Source organism: Marmota monax, unplaced genomic scaffold (genome assembly GCF_021218885.2).
Source record: "Marmota monax isolate L192 unplaced genomic scaffold, Marmota_monax_Labrador192_F-V1.1 WCK01_AAM20220418_F8-fsc00002, whole genome shotgun sequence".
In the NCBI taxonomy this organism is placed as follows: domain Eukaryota; kingdom Metazoa; phylum Chordata; class Mammalia; order Rodentia; family Sciuridae; genus Marmota; species Marmota monax.
This window is the reverse complement of record NW_026693571.1, coordinates 10,238,587-10,261,582: the sequence shown is the minus strand read 5'-3', so window position 1 is coordinate 10,261,582 and position 22,996 is coordinate 10,238,587. Positions and strand designations below refer to the sequence as shown.

The following is a 22,996-nucleotide window of genomic DNA, read 5'->3' as shown; positions in this document are numbered from 1 at the left end:
CTTTACGAGGGGTACTTCTGTCCACCACCCCACCCCCAAGATATGGTCATCTCTCTAGGCTACTGGGTACTTTGCTTCATCTTCCTCTCTCTTGCTCAAAATACAGTTGCAAAAACTTCTAATGTGTCCCCCATTTTACTTCCTTGTTTCTTCTTCCCCTTTATCCAGCTATTCCTAGTACTTTAAGAGTTTCTTTCATCTCAATACCACATAGCTCTTTGGATCCCAAGGGCTTAATTTCTTGGTTCCCGTTTTGTTTTCTTAATATGTCCTTCCTCTGAGACTTCAAAAATGATGTGAAAGATTGTGCTTTGTGAGATAAGGGTTTATATAAATACGCTGATATGCAGTTTGCTTTGGGATTGCTTGGAAGGAATGTTGGAAACTTGCGGGGTGCAGAGGTCTGAGGTGGGTGTGGTGCGCACGGGAAACCCAGTGCCTCTTTATAACAGTTTTGACAAGGACAGATTGTTCATTTTTGAAAGACAGTTTCTCACAAGACAAGCAAACTGCTGATAACAGGTGAGGTAGCCAGAGCAAACACCCTCTTAGAAATCTCACAAGCAAGGACAACAAAAGATAAGGAAAGAGGGGGAAAAAAAAAACTAGAGGAAATGAATTACCAAGTAAGTAATTCCAGTTCATTCTACCAAGAAACTCTCGTGACTGGGGATCGAAAGAACACTGCCTTCCTGGATGCTCAGCACACGTTTAGATCTCCCAAGTTTCTCAGGTACACCCATTCTGTCATTCTTTTAACCTTCTTAGGTATGCACACTACAGGATCCTTGTGGTTTTATCATACTTCCATTACCCTGAAGAGTCATTCTTTACTCCAACTTCTGTTTTTTCTACCCGGGCAAAGGAGAACCTTTTGGGCAGCTTATGTGATGTTACCCCCTTCTCTCAATCCAGGCCAAATTTAAAAAAAAAAAAAAATTTAGTTATAGGTGGATACAATACCTTTATTTTACTTAATTAGTTTTATTTTTTTAATGTGGTGCTGAGGATCGAACTCAGTGGCTCACACCTGCTATGCAAGCATTCTACCACTGAGCTATATCCTCAGGCCCCCAGTTTCTTTCTGTCCTAAGTCCCTTAAGTGTCTCATTTTATTTTTACTTGGAGTTTCTTTTATGTTTTCAAAAGCATGATTTTATCTGAGCAAGAGTAGCAATCATAGTAAATATGTACATTTTGCTTTAATTTTATCAACTATATAATTATGCTATTTTTAATCAAAGAGGCTGACCTCTTTACTACTTGGCGGTACATCACCACAAATAGCATCTTGCTAAAAAGAAAATTTATAAAATTCCAGGATTGAATATTTTTATTTGCTTACCCCCCCCACACACACATAATGACCACAAGTAAAAATGATATTTGCTTTTTTTATCCTTAGTAAATAGGATACCAAACAGTCCTTGAGATTGTCATAATAAATTCTTTTGGAGACTTAATATGGTAGCTGATATTTGGAAACTTGGGGAATTTTAATCTCTTTTTTTCTCTTTTACTTTTTTAAATTTTTAAACTCTTTTTTTAAGTTGTAGATGAATACACAGTATCGTTATTTATTTTTATGTGGTGCTAATGATCAAACCTCATGCCTCACACATGCAAGGCAAATGTTTCACCACTGCGCTACAGCCCCAGCCCCTCTTTTACTTTTAAATTATGATAGCAAGCCATGTTTATTTTAGAAAAGTAAATACCTAGATAAGAAAAACATAAGTCATCTAGAAATCTATTGCCTGTTAACATTTTGCATTATTTTTTTTCAGTAACATTTATGCTTTCATATGCAACTTCAAATAACAGGATAAATAGGGTCAGATATGTATCATTGTTTTGTACCATGAGTATATCATGAACTTCTGATCCCTCCCCACTGAACCTGGTGAAGGAGTATTTCATAATTACATTGTGTCTACCACAATTTATTTAAGCAATATCTTGCACTTGCACTTAAGACACTTAAAGTTTTTTTTTTTTTCAGTTTTTTCTCTATTTTTAACAATGTCATGGTGAATATGCTCAGAGCTAAATCTTTGTTCACATGCTTAGATTTACAAAAACCTAAGAAATGCATTTAATAGTAGTCCTGGAAAGCAGTTTTGTAATTTTAATTTTTTTTTAATTTAATATATGAAGAAAATGACTTCATATTTGTTTGCTTACTACTTCATATTTGTTTGTTACTACTTTCTGACTTTCAATGTGCAAGTGTAAGGGGCTTTTTTTTCCCCCTGAAGAAGGTTTGAAGGCATTTGACAGACTTTAAAAATATTTAACGATCACTATTATGTGGCATTCTTATGATTTCTTATGACTTTTACTCTGAAGATTTTAGAAGTTTGATTGTGACAATAACAACTTTGTGTCTTGGAGGAATGAACCAGCTTACTGGTTGTTTGAGCCACAGAGGACCTAATAGAAAAACTGCAGAAAGCAGAGGTTGTGAACACAGGGCTTTTCAATCTGTTGTTCAACCTTCCTTCTCTGGGCTTTTTTTTTTTTTTTTTTAAAAAAGGATTCCTATTTTGGGGATGTTTTGAATGCAGTGTGCATTAGGCAGTGGGAAGTACAGAGTGACCTTTCAAGATATTTTAGGTTTGAGTCTATAATTAGAAAACACTATTTAAGTTCTAATAATAAGATTTTACTCTGAAAGCACCCGCCTGTATTAGTGGGTCAGTCCTCCACAGTCCCTTTCTCCCTCCCTCTCTTTCATATCTGCCTTAGGTACATCCAGGGACTCTGTCTCTGAAATGCACCTTCCAAGTATCCAACTGTGGGGCACATTTTGATGAGAGTTAAATGCTTTCATTCCCTCCCTCCTTTGTAGGATCGCTTCAGTGACTTCCTTACCTGTTCTTCAAGGAGCTGACATGTGCTTCTTATAGAGTTAGTTTGTGAACATGTACTCAGATATAGCCATCAACTCTTCCAGGCTTTGTGCCTGAAAAATAGCAGAAAACCTGACAGGTGTGGTCCCTTCCCTCATGAATCTTAAAAGTCTCACAGAAAGAAAACAAGTAAATCTTGTCTTTTGATTGACTAAATGATTGCAATTAGCAAACAAATAGGATGGAGAAAAAGTGTAGAATTATGTTGGGGACGTGAAAGGAAGCCTGATCCTACTTCTCCGAAGAAGTGATGTTTATCCAAGGATGCACAGGAGTTAATTATAAATGCTATCTCTCCTCTGCAGAATGCTACCTTCAATGCCTGAGAACCACAAGTTAAGTAATCTATTTGTGCTTTCTTTAACAATACTCCACATATATTAAAATGAAAAAACATTGCTGTAGTCGATTTCAACGTTAAGATTAACACCCGTTTCTACAGTTAACAATTTAGTATGTATTTCAAAATTTGGTGTTTTGGATGTTCCCAAAGAAATGATAAATGTTTACGATGATGGAGATGCTGATTACCCTGCTGTGTGCATGTATGGAAACATCACTTGGTACCCCATAAATATGTACAATTGTTATGTTTCTATTAAATAAAAAGATTAACATCACTCTGTCTGAAGAAAAATTTTGAAATAATTAATTCCAAGTACAACATACTTTGCTGCATTAAGTAGAAAAGAATGACAAATCACTGGGATGTTGGCTTAGGTGCATGAAGTTCAACTATTACTTGAATTGTGGAGTAACCATGGAAGTTCAACTACATCATGGTAAGGGACTATTGGTAGTTTGGGACTATCTGAAGAAGCACAGGTCTTATTTAAATTATTTACTTATTTTATTGCAATACTGAGGATTGAACCGAGGGCACTCTTAACACTGAGCTACATCCTCAGTCTGTTTTTCTTTTTGAGATAGTCTCAGCTAAATTGCTGAGGCTGGACTCCAACTTGTGATTCTCCTGCCTCAGCCTCCTGAGTCTCTAGGATTACAGGTGTGGGCCATCATGCTCATCCCCAGCCTTTTCATTTTTATGTTTAGTGGTGCTGGGCAAACACTCTACCGCTGAGCCACATCCCCAGCTCTAGCCTTTTTATTTTGCGACGAGGTTGGCCTTGAACTTATGATTCTCCTGCCTCAGCCTCCTGAGTCTCTGAGATTATAGGTATGTACCACCATGCCCAGCACAGGTCTTTTTAAAGCTATGGTTTGCTCTCTAGTAACCAGTCTTTTAAAGAAAATTCATCTGTTGTCCAATTTACAATAAAATATGTCTTAACCACAAGAGCTTAGAGCCTCAGATGACTATGACAGATGGGAATATCCTTCCAAGTTGTTTTATCCCCTGAGATGATGACTTCTGCCAGATGATGACTTTCAAATCCATTAAACTTAAAAACAGATGCTTTTCAACGCATCAGGTTTCTTAATGTTTTCATGTGGTTTATTTTTGCCATCTCCTGATGTTAGGAAATTTGCTTCATAAATCTGGACCAGTCTCCTCAACCCTGATCATCAGAAGCATGGCTGTGGGGAATGGATGTAAAGATGGAGTGAGAATTTCTGGTGTAATTGTGTCCCTGAAAAGAGCCAGCCCATTAGAGCTGTGCATTCCTCTCACATTGCATGGCTTCTTACTGAAGAGCTTCTGGAGCATTAGTCTTTGAAATTCATGGAGGGACATAATGAAAGCCTATCAAAGCACCATGCGATGGCTTGCCTGGTCTTCGCTGCTGCTCATTACCTCTTGTTTATGGACCCACAGCGAACATATCCAAGCTAAGTGTCAAGGAAGGCTTTGTTTCTTCTAGAGAACAAAATATTATTCCCCAGTCCTCTTCCTCAAAATACATACAGATATGGACTCTCTCCCTCTTCCTCTCTCTGAGTTTTGGTCTGTAGGTTATTTGTTTTTGTTTTTGACTCTGGCAACAAAGGAGTTGAGAACCAAATATGCAGCCCAGGTTCCATCAGTGTGTAAGAGTTGACTAATACACTGAATTTCCCCCGTCTCTTCCCATCTTAGTTCCATCTTAACAAATGCATAGGACACTAAATGCCGGAGGCTGTTTCTAAGCTCTTCATTCCTATTAATTCCTTCAATTCTTGAGTGCTTTGAGGGATCCTATGAAGTTAGCATAGTTATTGTCCCAATTGAATGAGGGAACTGAGGCACCCGGAGGGTTGGGCTCTCACCTGGAGTCACACAGGTGCTAAGTGTGGACTTCAAAATCCTTATTCATAACCACCGGCTTTGCTGCCTTTGCAGTTACTTGCCCCTGGCAGCAGGTGGAATGACATTAAGTCACAGGAAACAATTCTCCCTCTTCCTCTGCATCTTGTGATCAAGAACACCTGGTGTGTATTTACCAAGCTCTCTGATTCTACCTCACTTCCGTCAGTTGAAAGTTATATCACTTACTTTATTCCTTTATAAAATTACGTATGATCCATAAACTTTATATTAAAATAAATCACAAACTTCATGATACTATTCAAAATGAGTGTTTTTATAACATAACACCACCACCTTAGAATGTGTACAAAAACTTTTTTTTTTTTTTGAAATGGTGAGCATGTATTTGCCTTCAATTTCTGGTTGTTAACTTTTAGCCATTCACTCTCTGCTCCCTCGCCCCCACCCTTCCTCTCTTCCAATACTGGGGATATCGAACTCAAGGATACTCTACTACTAAGCCTCTTTCCCAGCCCTTTTTATTTTTTATTTTGAGGCAGAGTCTCGGTAAATTACCTAGGCTAGCTTCAAAATTTCAATCCTCCTGGATCAGCCTCTCAAATCAAGTTGCTGGGGTTACACCTGTGTTTTGCCATAGCTGGAAGCCCCATTCTCCTCTTTGACAAGGGCCCACATGTAAGTGACTAGAAGGTACCATGTTTAGAGCAATGGACTTGAATATAATCTAGAAGATGACAATATTATTAGTACCATTTATACCATACTAAAAATAGTTATAAATTATTACTATTCACAAACTTAAAGCCCAAGAACAATTATCTGCTTTGATTTGACTTGCCCCTGCTACTTAAGAAATAAAATACATGGTATCTCAGTGCCCTAGAGATCTCCTAAGTGTGGGGAAACTCTGAAGGGTTTAAAGTAGGAGTGTGAACTTTTAGAAAGATCAGCTTGGAAAATGGGACACAGGAAGAAATGATTCAGGGTAAGCAGGATGGTATTGGGCAGTAGAGTCAGGCCGGTGGTAGTGGTGGGTGGAGTTGCCAGAGGGGAGTGGCTGGATTAAAGTTCAAGTTGAGATGAGGAAAATATCCTCCAAATATGTAGTGTTCTTTGTAGGGATAAGTGTGGCTCCTGGAGGGAAGCCTACAGCCTCTGAGATGTGACACTAGGCCACTTACTCTGATGGGCCTTACCCTGGTATGAACTTTGGGGCTGGTTGAAGTTTATTTCATCACTAGGTGGCATTTCAGGTACACATTTTTCCTTTTATTTTTCTAACAACTTCATTGAGAAGTAATCACATCCCATAAAACTCATTCTTGGGAAGTGTGTAGTTCTGTGTTTTTGGTATATTTTGAATCTACAGCCAGCTACTATCTAGTTCTAGAACACATCACCCTGGAGAAAAACCACATACCCACTCATGTTCACTGCCCATTCTCCTCTTCCCCCAGCCCCTGGTAGCTACTTATCTTTCTGTGTTTCTGTGTTTGTCTGTTCTGTATGTTTCTTATAAATGAAATCATGCAACATGTGGTCTTTTTGACTGGCTTCTTTTATTTAAAATAATGGTGCATGTACCATTACTTCAGTCTTTTTGTTTGTTTGTTTTGAGACCAGGGATTGAACCCATGGATGCTTAACCACTGAACCACATCCCCAGCCCCTTTTATTTTTTTATTTTGAAACAGGGCCTCACTGAGTTGCTCAGGCTGGCCTTGAACTTGTGATCTTCCTTTCTCAGCCTCAAAAGTCACTGGGATTGCAGTTGTGCACCACTACACATGGCTCAAAGCATCATTCTTAACCTGACCATTTCCCCTTCCTACAGCTGGCATCCTCTGGCCCTACAACACTCAGAAAACATCTGCCACAAGACTTGGAGAACATCTGCCACAAGACTTGGAGTGTTAACTGCCACAGGACCAAGGTGGACTTATCCATGCGATCATCTACAAATGGTAGGATTGGTGCTCTCTAATGCTGTATCATCAGCTCAAGGTTGGCTGGCCACCACTTCTGCAACTTCTCTGCTGTCTCCCCTTTTCCAGTTAAAATACTGCACAAGCCGGGCACAGTGGTGCACAGCTCTAATCCCAGTGACTCAGAGGCTGAAGTAGGAGGTTCACAAATTTGAGCCAGCCCCAGCAACTTAGTAAGGTCATAAGCAACTTAGCAAGATCCTATTTTTGTGTAGGGGGTGGGGGGGTTATATCATTTTATTGAGGGGATTGGAGGGTAAGGAGCAAGTAGTAAAACGCTGAAAAGGACAGTGAGATCCAGCATCCTGTGTAGGGCTGGATCTTGTTGTTGCTGAAAAACCAGCAAGATCCTATCTTAAGAAATAAAAAGGGCTGGGGATATAGCTCTGTGGTGAAGTGCCTCTGGATTTAATCCCCACCTCCACCCCTAGCCCTGTAAAATATATTGCACAAATACTTTTACTTTTAGAATTTTTATTTTATCCTATGGAGAATCTTGAATGGCAAGCTCTTTCGGGTAGATGGATGTTTCCTCACTTATTGGATTGCTGTTTTAAATGACAGCAAGAGAAATGGACATAAGACCCAAAGTTTAAAACCTTTCTGCTAAAAGAGAATGCTCAGTGGCCTCAACCAAGCTTAAGAAAAGTTTGTGGCACTAAAAATCTTCACAATAAATCAGTCAGCTATGCACATATTCAACACATTATTGAAGTATAACTAGTACGATTATTCTGTTTTTATTGTCACGTATTCTAAGGTTAGGCTGGGTGTGATGTCTAATGCCTGTAATCCCAGCAGTTTAGGAGGCTAAGACAGGAGGATCACGAGTTCAAAGCTAGCCTCAGCAAAAATGAGGTGCTAAGCAACTCAGTGAGATCCTATCTCTAAATAAAAAACAAAATAGGGCTGGGGATATGGCTCAGTGGTGGAGTGCCCCTGAGTTCAATCCCTAGTGCCAAAAAAAAAAAGTTATATATTCCAAGGTTAAAGAGATGTCTCTGTGCCCACTGAGGAGGAAGAAGTTGTGCTCAGTGTGATTGACATCGATATTGTGTGAATAAATTCACTGCTAGACTGCTTAAAATTAACTTCAAGGATAATTTTATTCTTGAAAATAAAAATAGTTATTGCACTTTTGGTGCAAAAGATTTTCTTTTTCTCTCTGGGTACCTTAGGACTAGAACTCATTTGACTTAAGGTAGCCATTGTTTTACCTCATGACTAATTAGTGTTGTGTTTCCCTGGAAAGACTTCCATCCTGACATGGACCCAAAGTACATGTAATCACAAGTTAATTAAAAAATAAAATGTTGTGAATAATTAAGGTTCAGTGTTCCACACAGCATTCTCTAGGCTTATTTGTTCACCTTCCATAAAACCCAGAATAATTCTAGGAATGTTGCAAGGATCAGAACGCCTATATTGGGCCAATACTAGGAATGACAAGTATTTCTAATATATTTGACACCAACAAATTTTCTCTCTCCCTTTGTGTGGTATTGTCTGTCCCATTGAAATTGGATGAAGAAAAGAATCCATTTATTCAACAAATACTTAACACTTTCTCTGTGCCAGGCCCTCTTCTCCATGTGGCAAATGAGGCAGAGGACAAAAAACAAATTCTTGCTTTCAAGAATCTTTAAAAAACTCCCAGATATCCTCAGAAGGCAAATGGGAGCAGGAAGGCATAGAGAACTGGACTCTCCTTCCCTCAGGTACCCTGGGAAAACCCCCTGCAAGATGGTAGATGGACACAAGTAGAAAAGGAGAGAGTTGGAATATTATTTGGAAAATAAAGAAATCTTCTGCTCTACTCAGTCCAGAATTTTTAGAAGTTTGTTGAAACAACAGCCCAAAAAAGGGACTAGGTTAATTTAACTTGGACTTGAGAAAGGATTATATATTTTTAAAGAATGTTTTTAGTTGTAGATGGACACAATAACTTATTTATTTATTTTTTTATTTGGTGCTGAGGTTCGAACCCAGTGTTTCATGTGTGCTAGGCATGCGCTCTACCGCTAAGCTACAACTCCAGCCCCAGAAGTATATAATTTTTATCCATTATTTTTTTCAGACTTATGGAATGAGACCAAATTCTGCTTCTGCCATTCAGCCTCCACCCAGCCTCTGTTGTCAGTACCTAAATGAATCCTTCTGGATTCCTTTATGTAGAAGGAAGGAAATATGAATTTATATTTTCCCCCTTCAAAATGAAAGAATTAGCATACTGTACTTCTGAAATAAAGAAATTTCTCTGAACAATATATGTAGGAAAATTTAACATATCAGTGCTAAGAGAGCTCCTCATTATTTTTTTTTAAAGCAGTTACAGTGTTGTCCATTGTAGGGTTGTACCACAATGTAAATAGTGACCCATTGATGGACATTTGGGTTGAGGCCAATCACTGGCTTTTAAACAATGCTGCAATAAATAACTGTACATAGGCTACTTTTCATGTATGCAATTACATCTGTGTAAACTTGCAAAGGAGGATTGCAGGTTATAAGGTATATGTGTAATTTTGACAGATTTCATTACACTGCTTTCCAGAGTAGGTTTTCTTACTACATTTCTACCAGAAACTTGTGAAGGTACTTGTTTTCATGGTCTGGAGGTTTTGCCAATCCTGATAGGTTAAACGGTTTCTCAATAGTAGTTCCAATTTGGGAATAATATTTATTCGGAATTTTCAGTGGCATTTTTAAAAGAAAATTCTTGGAAAATCAAATAGAGCTGCAATTAAGTTTTTTTTTTAATAAAAATTGTTGTACATGTTGCCAGAGGGTAATTAAAAAAAAGTCTGCCAAATCATTTTAGATTTTCTATTATAAATTTGAAGATGATGTTTGCCCTTATTTAAAGTGCTACATTGTTTATTCCACAAATATGCAGGATAAAAGTGTTTCTCAGGTATGTGATATACTTAGCTGAACTAAAAGTAGGACCTTTCTGCTATAGCTTGATCCTATATTACAGCTAATTGAAACAAATCAGTGTGCAGGGAGCTGAAATGGCAGGCCTGAGGCTGCTGTCCTTTAGACCTGCTTGCAGGATCAGTCCTTTGGCGTTCCCACCAGTCCTGATAGGAAGGGTTCACCATTCCTACACATTTTTGTTGTTTTGTGTTTCGTACTGGGAATTGAATCCAGGGGCACCCTATTACTGAGCTAAATCCCCATCCCTTTTTATTTTATTTTGGCTCTTGCTACATTGCTGAGGCTAGCCTTCAACTTGTGATCCTCCTGACTCAGTCTCCCAAGTTGTCAGTACCTAAATGAATCCTTCTGGATTCCTTTATGCAGATGGAAGGAAATAGTAATATGGATTTATATTTTCCCCCTTCAAAATGTAAAAAATAGCATACTATACTTCTCTGCAATAAAGAAATTTCTCTAAACAATATATGTAGGAAAAATTAACAAATCAGTGCTAAGATAGCCTTCTCATTATAGGTGTATACCATCACAGCTAGCTTCTACACTATTTTTGGAAAAAATATGGTATATGTTGAGCACCTGATTTCCTGCAGGGAGTATGGAATTTGGGTTTATGTCTGGCAGAGGTTGTGTTAGTGACCAACCTCAATTAAAAAAATTAAAAATAAATACAATTTAAAAACCCTGGTCTACACTACTTCACACCTGTTGCTGGTAAAATTAGCACATCTCATATGCCTTCACTGGGAGAGGCTCATTTGAAGGCTTGTGCCTGGTCATCTCCAAACTTTGCCCAAATGCCTTTTCCCTTTGCTGATTTTGCTTTGTATCCCTTTGCAGCAATAAATCATAGCCGTGAGTATTGCCATACGCAGAGTTTTCTGAAGCCTCCTAGTGAGTCATTGACATGAGGGTGGTCACACCCCTTGCAGACACTCAGCATTGTAAAGACTTAGATATTCTATCTTCTGCAGTATTAGTGCAAATGACACAGATATGTTAGCACATAATTGACTTTTAGCACTTGTTTTATTGTAAAATGTCCAGTCTTTCAGATTTTTGAATAGACTGATTTAGCATTTACACCTAACAAATGGAGATGGCAAGAAGTCTCCCCTGGGAATTAGATCGTTTTATGCTTAGTGGTGAAGCCACATGACTGATTCTTGGTTATCTTAATGTTTGTATTTAGATATAAAAGCTCCTTGCTTTCCTTCTCTATAATTATTCAAAAAATGGTTTACCAAATTCTTTTGGATTCATAGGCACAGAAGTTTAGTTAAGTAGTCTGATTTATGAATTATGCTTTGACTCTGAAGCTTATCTGCAAATAAGTAGTCCTAGAAACTCCAGATCAGGGCCACTTTTTGGCCAATTAGGTGTGGTGAGCCGCTTCTGCCGTTTCTGCAGACTATGGTCGCCATTACAAGATGGCGCTGGCTCCGCTGTGGTCTGTGACAAACAACTCCTTATTTGGGAGAGTTGGCGCATGGTTTTTCACCACCCTATGAGAAAGCTCCACGTGGCAGCTTCGCATTGGGGCTTGAGATGCTTTATTAAGGCTGGGAGGGGCATCCGAGGGGGAGAAGAAGAAATATCAAGGACCTGAATAAACTGCCGAAAGAAGATTCCTGAGTTGCGTCTTCCTTGCGGGCAAGGGGTCGCGACAATTAGGCCATGTAAATGCTGATTTGCAGGACAGGAGAGTTTTGCCCAAATATGGCACAAGGCCCAAAGACAGAAATCAGACTTTATTTTTGTATAATTATTGTTGGATTTGCATTCTATTTAAAATTTTTAAAAATTCAAATAGAAAAATGTGTAAGACAGTTAAACATAAAGATTTATTTGTTTAAGTTGCTGTTCCTAAGGAACTGAAATAGCTTCTAAAGATAAAAGTTTTTATTTATTTGATGTTGAGAATGTAACCCAGGACTGTGTGTATGCTAAGCACATCATGTACCTCAGAGCTACACCTCCAGTCCCCAAAGTTTTATTTATATATATATATACAGTTTAAAAATGTTAAATATAGTCAGGAACAATGGTTCTCAATCCCAGGCTTGACTGGTTTGTGTTTGACATGGTGGCAGCCATGATTCTCAGTGCTTTAGTTTTCATAACAGCCTTGTGAGGTAGTTATTATTACCTCTGCTTTGAGGCATCAAGGGTTTAAGTGAATTTCCCAAAGTTAAGTGATTTGCTAGAATGTGGTGGAACTGGATTTGGAATTCAGATTGTACTTCTTCCTAAGCTGAGCCCCTATTATTCCCTGGTCGCATGGTAACATCTCACTGGCACTACAGAAACCTGGTTATATGGAGACTCCTGCACACTTACCCTTGCGTATGAGAATAATTTCATTTTCCACTGAACATAAGAAATCATGTATGGGATCTTAAAAAATAAAAATTGAGTGTGTTGCTCCCTGATTCCATTTATCTTTGGAGCAAAACCCAAGTATTATAGGTCTTACCAGGCTATTCAAGAGCTGACCTTCCCCCATTTCTGCCAAGTTGACTCACCATTGCTAAATATGCATACCTTGCTTTGCTTCTTAGGCCTTTGAACACACCACCTCATCTGTCTTTACTGATCCCACCCCAACATGCCTGACGCTTTGTCCTTCTGATCTCAGTTTAGAGTTTCTTCCAAGAAGCCTTCTCTGAACTTTCCGGAATGGCTTGTGTGCCTTGGCAATGTATTCCTATAGTCTTGAACTTTTAATTTTGCAAACATTTACTCCCTGTGTCATTTATTTGTTTCCCCAACCAGTTCACGAGATCTATGATATCAGGGACAAGATCTGTCTTGTTTGCCTGGCTGTAACAGGTAGCTAAATGAAGGTTAGATACATTTTCAAAATATGAGAAAATTAATGGTGATTTCACTTTCAGAGTACACAAATGCAATAAACTGTGCTCACTGTCAGAGGTAGAGAACTCTACTCCTATTTAATGATTAGAAATATTCAATTACAACATTGAAAAAAATATTCTTTTTTTTTTTTTTAAACTACAGTTTGATTAAGCAGGTCGTCAGCAACAAATTATGAATTAAATCCTTAGCCATCTGCTGGCAGTTCATTGCTCAGGACCTAAACTCAATTTGAGAGTTTATAGAACTGAATACTTTGTTTTCTCCATTATATGTAGGAGCCAAGATAATTTTTACAGCTTTAGGAGGTTTACCTGTCAACTATGAACCCCAAATTAGGAAAACCTGCTTTAGACATGGTTAAGGATTTTAAAATACTTTGGAGAGCAATTCATCCCCATATTTCTTGCCACCTGTTATTCTAACCTACAACTAGCCAGTTCTAGATAATGAGAGTACTCTTTTCTTAAATCTGCTATGAATCTGATCTGGTAGAATTTAAGAAGTTTTTAGACATGGAAAAATTTCTCTTTTTGAGAGACATATTTAAGGGGAAAAATTCAGAGATGATAAAGTTTTAACATGTTTAAGGTGAAATTTACTAAGGAAACTTATATAACCCATTTACAGCTGTGAAAAACAAAGCAAAATTATCTATTTGACTTTTGTAGTACTTATGGGTATCAGCTATACTGAAACCCCAATAATAATGAATATTATTTGATGAGAAGAAAGAAGAACAATTCCTAAAATTATTTTGGCATCCTTTAGTCTGAAAGTAATAAATAAATTTAGGATCTAGGACTTTCCCTTTAAGATTAGAAGTAATATTTAGTTATACCCTTATATCTTACCTTCTTGTGTCTGTAACAGGTATATCCCATGGGCAGAGGTATGACATTTAAATAAAATAGAACAACAAACAATAAATAAACCGGAAATACCCACCCATGCTAGATATATATATGGCTTTAAAAAATACTTTTTCTTCCTTTGAATAAATTCTATCCATTAGTGTATAGAAATGACCAGGAAAGTGATGGAGCCATAACATATATGGGGAAAGTAATAATTGGTGGAGACTTTATATAGGATGCAAAAACCAAAGTGTTTTTATTCTAAATTTTTGGCTTCTACAATGACTTAAAGACCATGCTATCTTTAATTTGAAGACAAAAGATTAGTAAGGTGACCTTAGTCTAGCTGTCCCATGATTTCTATTCCTTATGGTATATGAGGGTGAATCCCCTAATTTTTGAAACTATTTATATTGTGCTAATCAATTCTTGTTATAAGAAAAAAAAAAAGGGCTGGGGTTGTGGCTCAGTGGCGGAACACTTGCCTAGCATGTGTGAGGCACTGGATTCAATTGTCAGCACAACATTAAAAAAATAAATAAACCGTGAGCCCTCAAATAAACTCTTCCTCCTCTACAGAACAAATAAATAAACAAACAAATAAATAAATAAAAAGATATCATGACCATCTACTATTAAAAATTTTTTAAAAAAGTTTTATAAAAAGAAGAAGAAAGTATGTACATTTGAGTGTTAACAATTCTGTGGTCTGGAATATAGCCCACCAAATGAGTCAATGGTCCTGTTATCCATAAAAAATTATCTCTTAACTATGAGGTCGGAATTAGTGACTCAGTGCTGTTTATGAGTACATTATGTTAACAGTGAATTCCTGAGAAAACTCATTCTTCTAGGGATGACAAGTAACCTCCATGACACTGGGTAATTCCAGTTCCCTATACCTGCAAAGATCCTGTAATTGCCTTTTCTGTCACTTGCTAGATTTCTCAGTTTCCATTCTTATACCTCAGATGAGAGCAGTAAGGATGTCTCCCTTGTAAAGTTGGCTGTGCATTTTTTGATGTCTGTATTTGGGGAGTACTAGAACCATAGTCTGTAATTATACAAGCTCTGGGGATGAGCGGCCTGCCCTCCAAACACCATGAGACAATTCAATAGGAAAAATAATGTGACCTTTATTTCAGCTATAAGGAATGTGGTGATTTTTTTGCATAATATAATACTTTCTGAATTCTCCCGACTTACAAAGAAAGATTGAAGGAACTTCTAGGACTAGTAAGGAACTGGGAAAGAACGGTGTCAAGATTTAAACATTAAATCAACAGTCCAGTGTTGGGAGGGGCTTGTGCTGAATAAATATCTGCCCTGTGCCCTACTGTACCTGTGCTTCGGTTGCCTTCATCCTGCCAAACACAAATGAGTTACTAGGCAACAGGAGTGATTCACACTCTCTAAACACCTCACTACAATGAAACGTCCAACCTCAGTATTTCCAGGAAATGCCCCTCTTCTAAGTCACCAGAGAGTGGATAAACATTCTCAGAGGCACTGAGGGAGTCACATGACCCAGATCTGGTAACTGTATGTAAGAAGGTGGGACCAGCTAATACTTGGAAGGATGTCACCTCACAGGGCAAACAGCCGGTTACCTCTGTGGTAACTGCCCCCAGGAAGCGTTGAAGGGGAAAAGGTGTGCCATCTGCCCAGAAAGATTCACAGGGAAAGAAACCTGCTGCTGCTGTTAGGGGAAAATCATAGTATGTCCTGATTGTAAAAAAAAAAAAAAAAAAAAAAAAAATAGCCAGAAAGTAACAACAGAACATAGTGGAACCTACACTGCCTGGATTCAAATCCCATTTCTGCCACTTGTTAGAAATTTTACTTCTCGTAACTCAGATGGAGGCAGAAGGATGCCAACCTCATGAAGTGCTTGTCCATTTCAATGTCCATGTTTGGGAAGCTCTGGAACCAGAGTCCCTAATTATCTAAGCTCTGGGGCTGGGGTGGCTCACCCTCCATACTGCACAACTCCCGGAGGGCTGAATCATGAAGGAATGAAGAAATTACAAAGATAAGCAGGACCCTGTTCAAGGATTTACTTATTCCTTAATGATTCCAAGGACTATAATTACAGAGATTATAACCATAAATCATTTGAGAAGCCTCTCCAAGGATTATCAGAATTATGTACTTTGAAAATTATATATCGAAAAGCTACATCAGCATTGCTTTGATGTTCTGAAGCCAGATATGGTGTGTTCTTTACACCTTACATCATATCCCACCTATTTATGTAAGATATGCTATAATAGAAGTTGCAGTTACATGAAGTAAACCATAGAAAGTCAGACGGGACTTGTATTTGATAGGCCCACAATTCTATAAACACATCACTGACTCATTTAGAAAAGAAAGATACCTGTGCTTCTTTGGAAAAGGGTAAGATAACTCTGGTGTGTTTGAGTGTGTGGGCTGATGTAGTCATTCGGCAGCCATTCTAGGCCCAGAATGTCAGGTACTTGGCTAACAGCCAGTGACACCAACAAATAAGACATGGACTCTGTCCTCACAGCTCATAACCAGCAGAGGAGAGAGCCCTGTGTAAGCAGTGAACTGTAAAACTGCAGGGCCTGCTACAAAAATGGGTAGGAACATAGGGAAGGGGAGAGAACCAATGACCTTGAATTCCAGGTGACTTCTCTTGACTTTATGTTTTTAAAGAGAGGTGAGAATGTTAGGAAATGGTATGGGGAATATGTGACTACATGTTGGTCTAGGAGTTGGGTAGTGCCTTCATGATATTCTATAGCAATTAAACATGGCCAAGAGTGCTATGCCATTTGGAGAGAGGAAATGTAGGTAATCAGCGTCTTTCTTATTCCTGAATTTGCAGAATCTTTCTCATTCTAGTGTGTCTGGGTGGATCAAATCTCGGGTGTTTCCCAAGGAAATGGGGGACTCTAAAGTTCAGCAGAGGAAAGGGTTAGGGAGGAACTTTCAGGGTTATTTCAGAAACCCATCGTTATTGTTAATTTGTACCCATGGCCAAAGGTGCAGCCCATAAGTAAGTACATGACATCATGACATCTTTTTAATCAATAACTATAAAGATTTCTTTTTGAAAGCATTTTATTTATTTATTTATTTATTTATTTATGTATGTATGTATGTATGTATGTTGTGGATTGAACCCAGGCCTTTTGCAATGCTGAGTGTGCATTCTACCACTGGACTGTATATACACACCAGCCTCTCAAAATATTTATTTTTGAATTGAAACACACACACAAAAAATGCACACATTTAAGAATACAACATGATATCGAGTTCTTTATTAGCAAAATAATAGCACAGTGATTTAAGGTTAACTTGGATCTCTATTAAAAGTAAGAGAAAAGCAAATGTTCAACTCTAAAATGTTCTGACTTTTCTTGAAGCCACAACACACAGTGCTTCACTTAATTTGACTTTGAATGTGGAGCCCCTGTTTTACATGCGGACATATACCTTGAAAAACTTTCTATAAGTGTGTGTTGTTGATATGGGGGAAATGTTTATAAGTTTGGTTTATTTTATGAAGGGCCTAGAATTTTCCCATTTGTTGCCATTTACATGAATTTTAGATACTTCATCAGGAATCATTGTTACTTGATAGAAAACTGTATTAACTTTTGCTCGTAGAATATCACTAAGCCGACATCACTTATTTATAAAGAGAAACCACACATAATTCCTCACATTATTCAAATACATACACTGATACGAGTTAACTAAACTTGTTTATATTTATTTGTTCCAAAAGTCTTTAAGGTAGAAATTGTTATTTTAATTAACAAAGTTCTAATGCAAAAATTAGAACATCAGCTGCCATTTCCAACTTTTTGACCCAGGTGTGTATGCCATGTAAAAATTGGAACAGTCTGCTACCCAGAGAAAAATTTCAAATCTAGGATTGCAAATCATTATCAGAGAGATCTAGTCTTCTTTGCTACTATAAATTCTGCTTTTGATGCTAGTAAAATACATGGGCTCCTTAAATGAAGGTATGCAAGCAATTTCAGATTGCTTTGAACATTTTTATTTCCCAAGTTTAAATATTTCCAGAAAGACCTTTTAAACACCAACTATTTTAATCAGGATTTGTACTAATGAGTGTTATTATTTACTAAGTTTGTATCTGCATGCATATGATGGTCAATTGGTAACATGGTACTTTACTTGTAGGTCCATTGGTGTTGGCTTCTGAGCTGACCCAGTAACTTTCCATTGTTTAACTTGCTTTCAGTTAATCATGACTTGTTCTAAGGGATCACACCTTTAACCCTCAACCTTATGAAATTATTTTCTTTAGTTTTAATGCTTTTGTCTAATGAACCTGAATGGAGCATTGTTCCTTAAGATCTTATTTAATTGGTTTCAGTCCTGGTGGGAAAGGGGATTTGCATCAGGCCTCCAAAAACAGCCTCTTTCTTGCTCTATTCAGATGCCTAAATAGTGGATGGAAGCTGTTGGGTGATTGCTCGTGACTGATTTCCCTTCTCGTGTGACCTATCCTGTGTGCTTACCTGAAGAATAGAGATATAAGGTAAATCATGTTTTTAAATTATAATAACTCAAAGGTTAATTATTTAGCATAGTTTGAAGTAGGGCAGAAGAAACAGGACCAAGGAGACTGTTAAAATTCACATCAAATGGCAGAGTCAGGGTTAGAAGCTGAATATGGGCTTCTAAGATATATTTTTTAAGATAATAAAATACTGATATTTTTTGACATATACAAACATTTTAATGGAAAACATTAAAGGAGGAGGTTATAACTAGTAAGAATTACACAATTTATACACATTTTGCCTCAAAATAAATTGGTAGCCATTAACTCCTTACATAAATACACAGGGAAGAAATAAAGTTTACAAAATAAAATGGAAAGCACGTTATTTATTTATTTTGGCATATGAAATTGTCATTTTGATATTTAAGTTTAGTTAGGCTACAGTCTCTAGTAATTCACTTAAACACTAATCTAGATATTACTGTGAATGTATTTCATAGATGTTATTAAAATCTGTAATAAATTGATCTAAAGTACTGAAAATAATCTGAGAATGAGTTCTGATACAATAAGTTAAAAGCAGAGTTGAGGCTCAACTGAAGAAGAAATTCTGCCTGTGGACAGCAGCTTTACCTTTTGTCCCAGTGTTTCAGGCTTCCCTTCCTGATGACCTGCTCTCGGAATTCCAGACTTCTAGGCAGGCCCAAAGATGACAGAGGCCGAGGGTTTTTTTTTTTTTTTTTTAACATGAAGTGGGGTGTATTTTGAAATATTATATGTGCATAGAATAAGAATAATTTATTCCAATTAGGATTCCGTTAATGTGGTTGTACATGATGTGGAGTTACATTGCTCACATATTTATATATGAGGATAGAAAAGATATGTCTGATTCATTCATGTCTTTCCTATTCCCATCCCTCCTCCCTTCCCTTCTAAGATGTTACCATATAAACATATCTGTGTTTAATTTGCTTCTGAGAACAGCAAAGGCATGATGTAGGGACCATGTTGTTAAATGAACTTTGATTGTTTTTATTACTTTAGTAAGACCATATGAATGTGTTACCCATAAATTCTCTTCATCAAGCTAAAGAACATCACCAAAAAAAAAAAAAATTTGTTTAAGCCTTTGGGAATATTGACATCTCACATCACTGGATCAAGCCCCGAGAGTTATTCTGAGCACTAAGGAAACATACCTGGAACATCTAATCTTTAGTGTCCTCCATCACTGTTACCTTACCCTACTCTTTTCTTTCTTTAAGAATGAAATTTTTATTTGCTTTCTTCGGCTGTATTTGGTGAGATGAATAACATACCTTTTTCTTCTTTTATATAATTTTATTTACTTGTTTACAAATATGACTAAACATCTAAGAAATCTGTGGGACTGTCCTAAATGAGATAACTGAAACCCGGCCCTGCTAAATTACCTACCCAGGCCTAATTGTGGCTTGCTTATGGCCAGTTGGAGATAAGGATTCTGATCTTTTTGACTTCTGACCCAAGGTTTTACCATGACACTATTAGTTTATCAGCTTTTGTAGCCATGGAAGCCATATTTCAGATGATATTTTTGGATAATTCCTCCAAAATAGACACAAAGAGCTCTGTAAGTTGGAGCAAAATGGGGGCCTGAAGACATATTCACAAGGTCTTCCTGGGACACTCTTTTGTAATGTCTTTCCTTCCCTCATTCCATCACCTCCTTGACAACAACAATCTGACCGTGTCTAGGTGTACTGTTCTAGGGCATTTCTATCCCCTTTATTTGAACTTAAACATAAGCAGAAAAGTTAGGGGAGGAAAGGTAACCTAGCCTGGCAATCACATTTACAAAAGGAATATTATAAATGTCTTCCGAGTTGATTCTGCAACATTTTTAGTGTGCAGTAAGAAGAAGCGACCAGGAACAGCTGGCTTTGAGAATCTGCTGGTCTCTGGCATTGTTTCTCCTGGCACAGCAAAGACATGGTACCCCATTTCCTTTCCTTTGCTGTGAGAATTCATCCTGAACCTGTGTGTGCATTTGCAGGTGGTTTTCTCAAACAGTGCATAGAATGGCAAGCTTAGCCTCAAATGTTGGCTCTGCTATTTACTTGCTGATAACCTTGGGCAATTCACTTATCTCTCTTTGCTCATCTGTGAAATGTGGTAATCATAATGCGTACCTCATAGAGCAGTGAAGATTATGTAAGTTAAGCATGTTTATTAGTGTTTGTGTAATAAAAAGTACCATATAAATGTTAGCTGTATTCTTATTCTTCAGAAGATTTTATGAATAAATTAAGTCACTAATATGTTATGAATTCAAAATTTTAAGCACTTAAAAACATTATAATCTCTTTTTAAAAATATTTTTAAGTTGTCAATGAACATTTATTTATTTATATGTTGTGCTGAGAATCGAACCCAGTGCCTCACACATGCTAGGCAAGCGCTCCACCACTGAGCCACAACCTCAGCCCTATTTTTTTTAATATTTATTTTTCAATTGTAGTTGGACACAATACCTTTATTTTGTTTATTTATTTATTTATTTATTTTTTGTGTGGTGATGAGGATCGAACCTAGGGCCTCGAATGTGCTAGGTGAGCGCTCTACCACTGAGCCACAACCCCAGCCCAAACATTCTAATCCTGTTAAACTAAAATAAAAATAATATTTTGGGGGTGGAAGATTTGGCCTAGAGGTAGAGCACTTGTCTGTCATGCATGAAGCCCTAGATTCCACCCACCCAGCACTGCAAAAATCTAAAAACAAACCAAAAAAATCAAGATGATAACAATAACAAAGGTCCCAAACCAACCTAAGATTTTCAGGCTGGTTGTGGTGGTGCATACCTGTTGTCCCCAAACTACTCTGAGGCTGAGGCAGAAGGATTGCTTTGAGCCCAGGACTTTCAGGAAAGCCTAGGCAACATGGCAAGACCTTGTCTCAAATTTTTTTCTTTGGTGGAAAAAATATAGCATAGAAGTGATAAATTCCACTTAGCTTTGCATGATCCTAATTGTTAAAAATTGTTCGAAGCATATATAGTATTCGTAAATACTTCTCTAAAAAAAAACTTTCTTCAAATAACAAAACCAAAAATGATCAGTTGGCTTCACAATATAAATTAGATTTGTTATGGGCTCAGAAATTTTTTTTACTTCCTCCTAGTCATTATGCACCAGCTTACAGATGACGAAATCTATACAAGGTGGTCAACTTTTCTACAGAAACTTCCTTTGACAGTTATCTTATAGCCTTCTGGTTGTACTTCAGCCAAAATATCTATAAAGTCTGTTTATTTAGTCTGTTATCTTTTGAAAAGCAATAATGTTTCTGAGTGCATGTAAGTTTTAGGAAGTTGGTGCCACTTTCAGAATAAGGTGAAGCTGTTTTGTGCTCCCTTGCCCTGGGGTTGTGAATCCCTGCCTTCCAGTTTGAGTCTTTTTCCAGTAGCCTTTTGGTCCTTGTCCTTGTTATACACAATTATTTTTTACATTTGAAATCTTCATGATTATTAAATATTCTGTAAATTACAAAGAATTATTAAGTAATTCTGTAGATTTTCTTATTGTAACTTGAGTATCTTTAATCTGAAAATCTGAAATCCAGAATGCTCTAAAATCCAAAACTTTTTCAGGACTGACATGGTGCCACAAGTGGAGAATTCCACACACACCACCTCATGTGATGCACTGTTAAAATGCACAAAATTATTTTAAAATTTTCGTGTAAAATTACCTTAAGGCTGTGTGTATAGGAGGAATATGTGAAATATAAGTTGCCGCAGCCCGGCTGGCTGGGCAAAATAACTGGGGAGTGACGAACAACTTGTGTAGATTGATACAGCAGGAGTGGGAGCCGTTTATTGTAGGACAGGAGCGGTATTTATACATTCCACACAGCTTATCTAATTAACATAAACTAGATACAGCAGTCAACCAATAAGAAATCTCCACACTTAATGGCTCGCTGGTGTTACTTCACAAACCACTCCCTCTGGCAAAATGCCAGGCACCATCCTGACTTGTTTACAGACTCTAACAATAAGTGATTTTTATTTTTTTTTGTTCAGCCTGGGTCCCATTCCCAAGAGAACTCATATATACGCAAATATTTTTTTTTTTAAAAAAGGACAATTAAAAATGAGAAAGAAAGAACAGAAAAACAAATCTTAATGGTCACAAGCATTTCAGAGAGGTACTCAACCTGTATTGACAAATGATCTTTGAACACAAGTCTCCTTTGCACCTATAGATCATCATATGAAGGAGATCTGCATGATAATTGTGCATGAACATACAAGCCAAAAGGCATAAGATGAAGAATGATAACCATACCATGAAAATTTTGGCCACAGAGCACCCAACAGGGGAAGGTTAATTTCTAATGAGCTGAAAACTATAAATTAGTATTTGTTTTTTAATGAAACTTGAGGGAGAGGGAGCAGAAGGTTTGGTCATCAGGTAGCAGAGGCTTCATTTCTGGAGGCAGGAGCACACAAAGCCCATAGAATCACAGCAGAGAGGGTTTCTTGGAGGATATGACTGTGCACCATGTCCTGAGGTTTGAGATAGTGTCTGAGCAGAGGATCTGGATGAGAGGAGACAGCCTGCTACAAATGACAGACAGAGACCTGGTAAGGGGATATTGCCAGGGAGTGGAACAAAAATTAAGTGCATATGGTTGAAGGCATAGGATTTAGGGAA

General features: G+C 37.5%; 1 protein-coding gene across 4 annotated transcripts in view; it reads left to right on the top strand.

Annotated features, from left to right (window-relative positions):
- The window catches only part of Sgms2 (sphingomyelin synthase 2), an 86,932-nt gene that overhangs the window by 26,280 nt on the left and 37,656 nt on the right, over positions 1 to 22,996 (top strand). For 2 of the 4 annotated variants that reach the window (XM_046459085.2, XM_046459084.2), the window contains exons 2-3: positions 6,956 to 7,085; positions 18,225 to 18,326. The gene's annotated coding sequence lies outside the window, so the exon portion shown is untranslated. The remainder of the gene's footprint in view (positions 1 to 6,955; positions 7,086 to 18,224; positions 18,327 to 22,996) is intronic. The other 2 variants (XM_046459086.2, XM_046459087.2) reach the window with 2 other exon arrangements.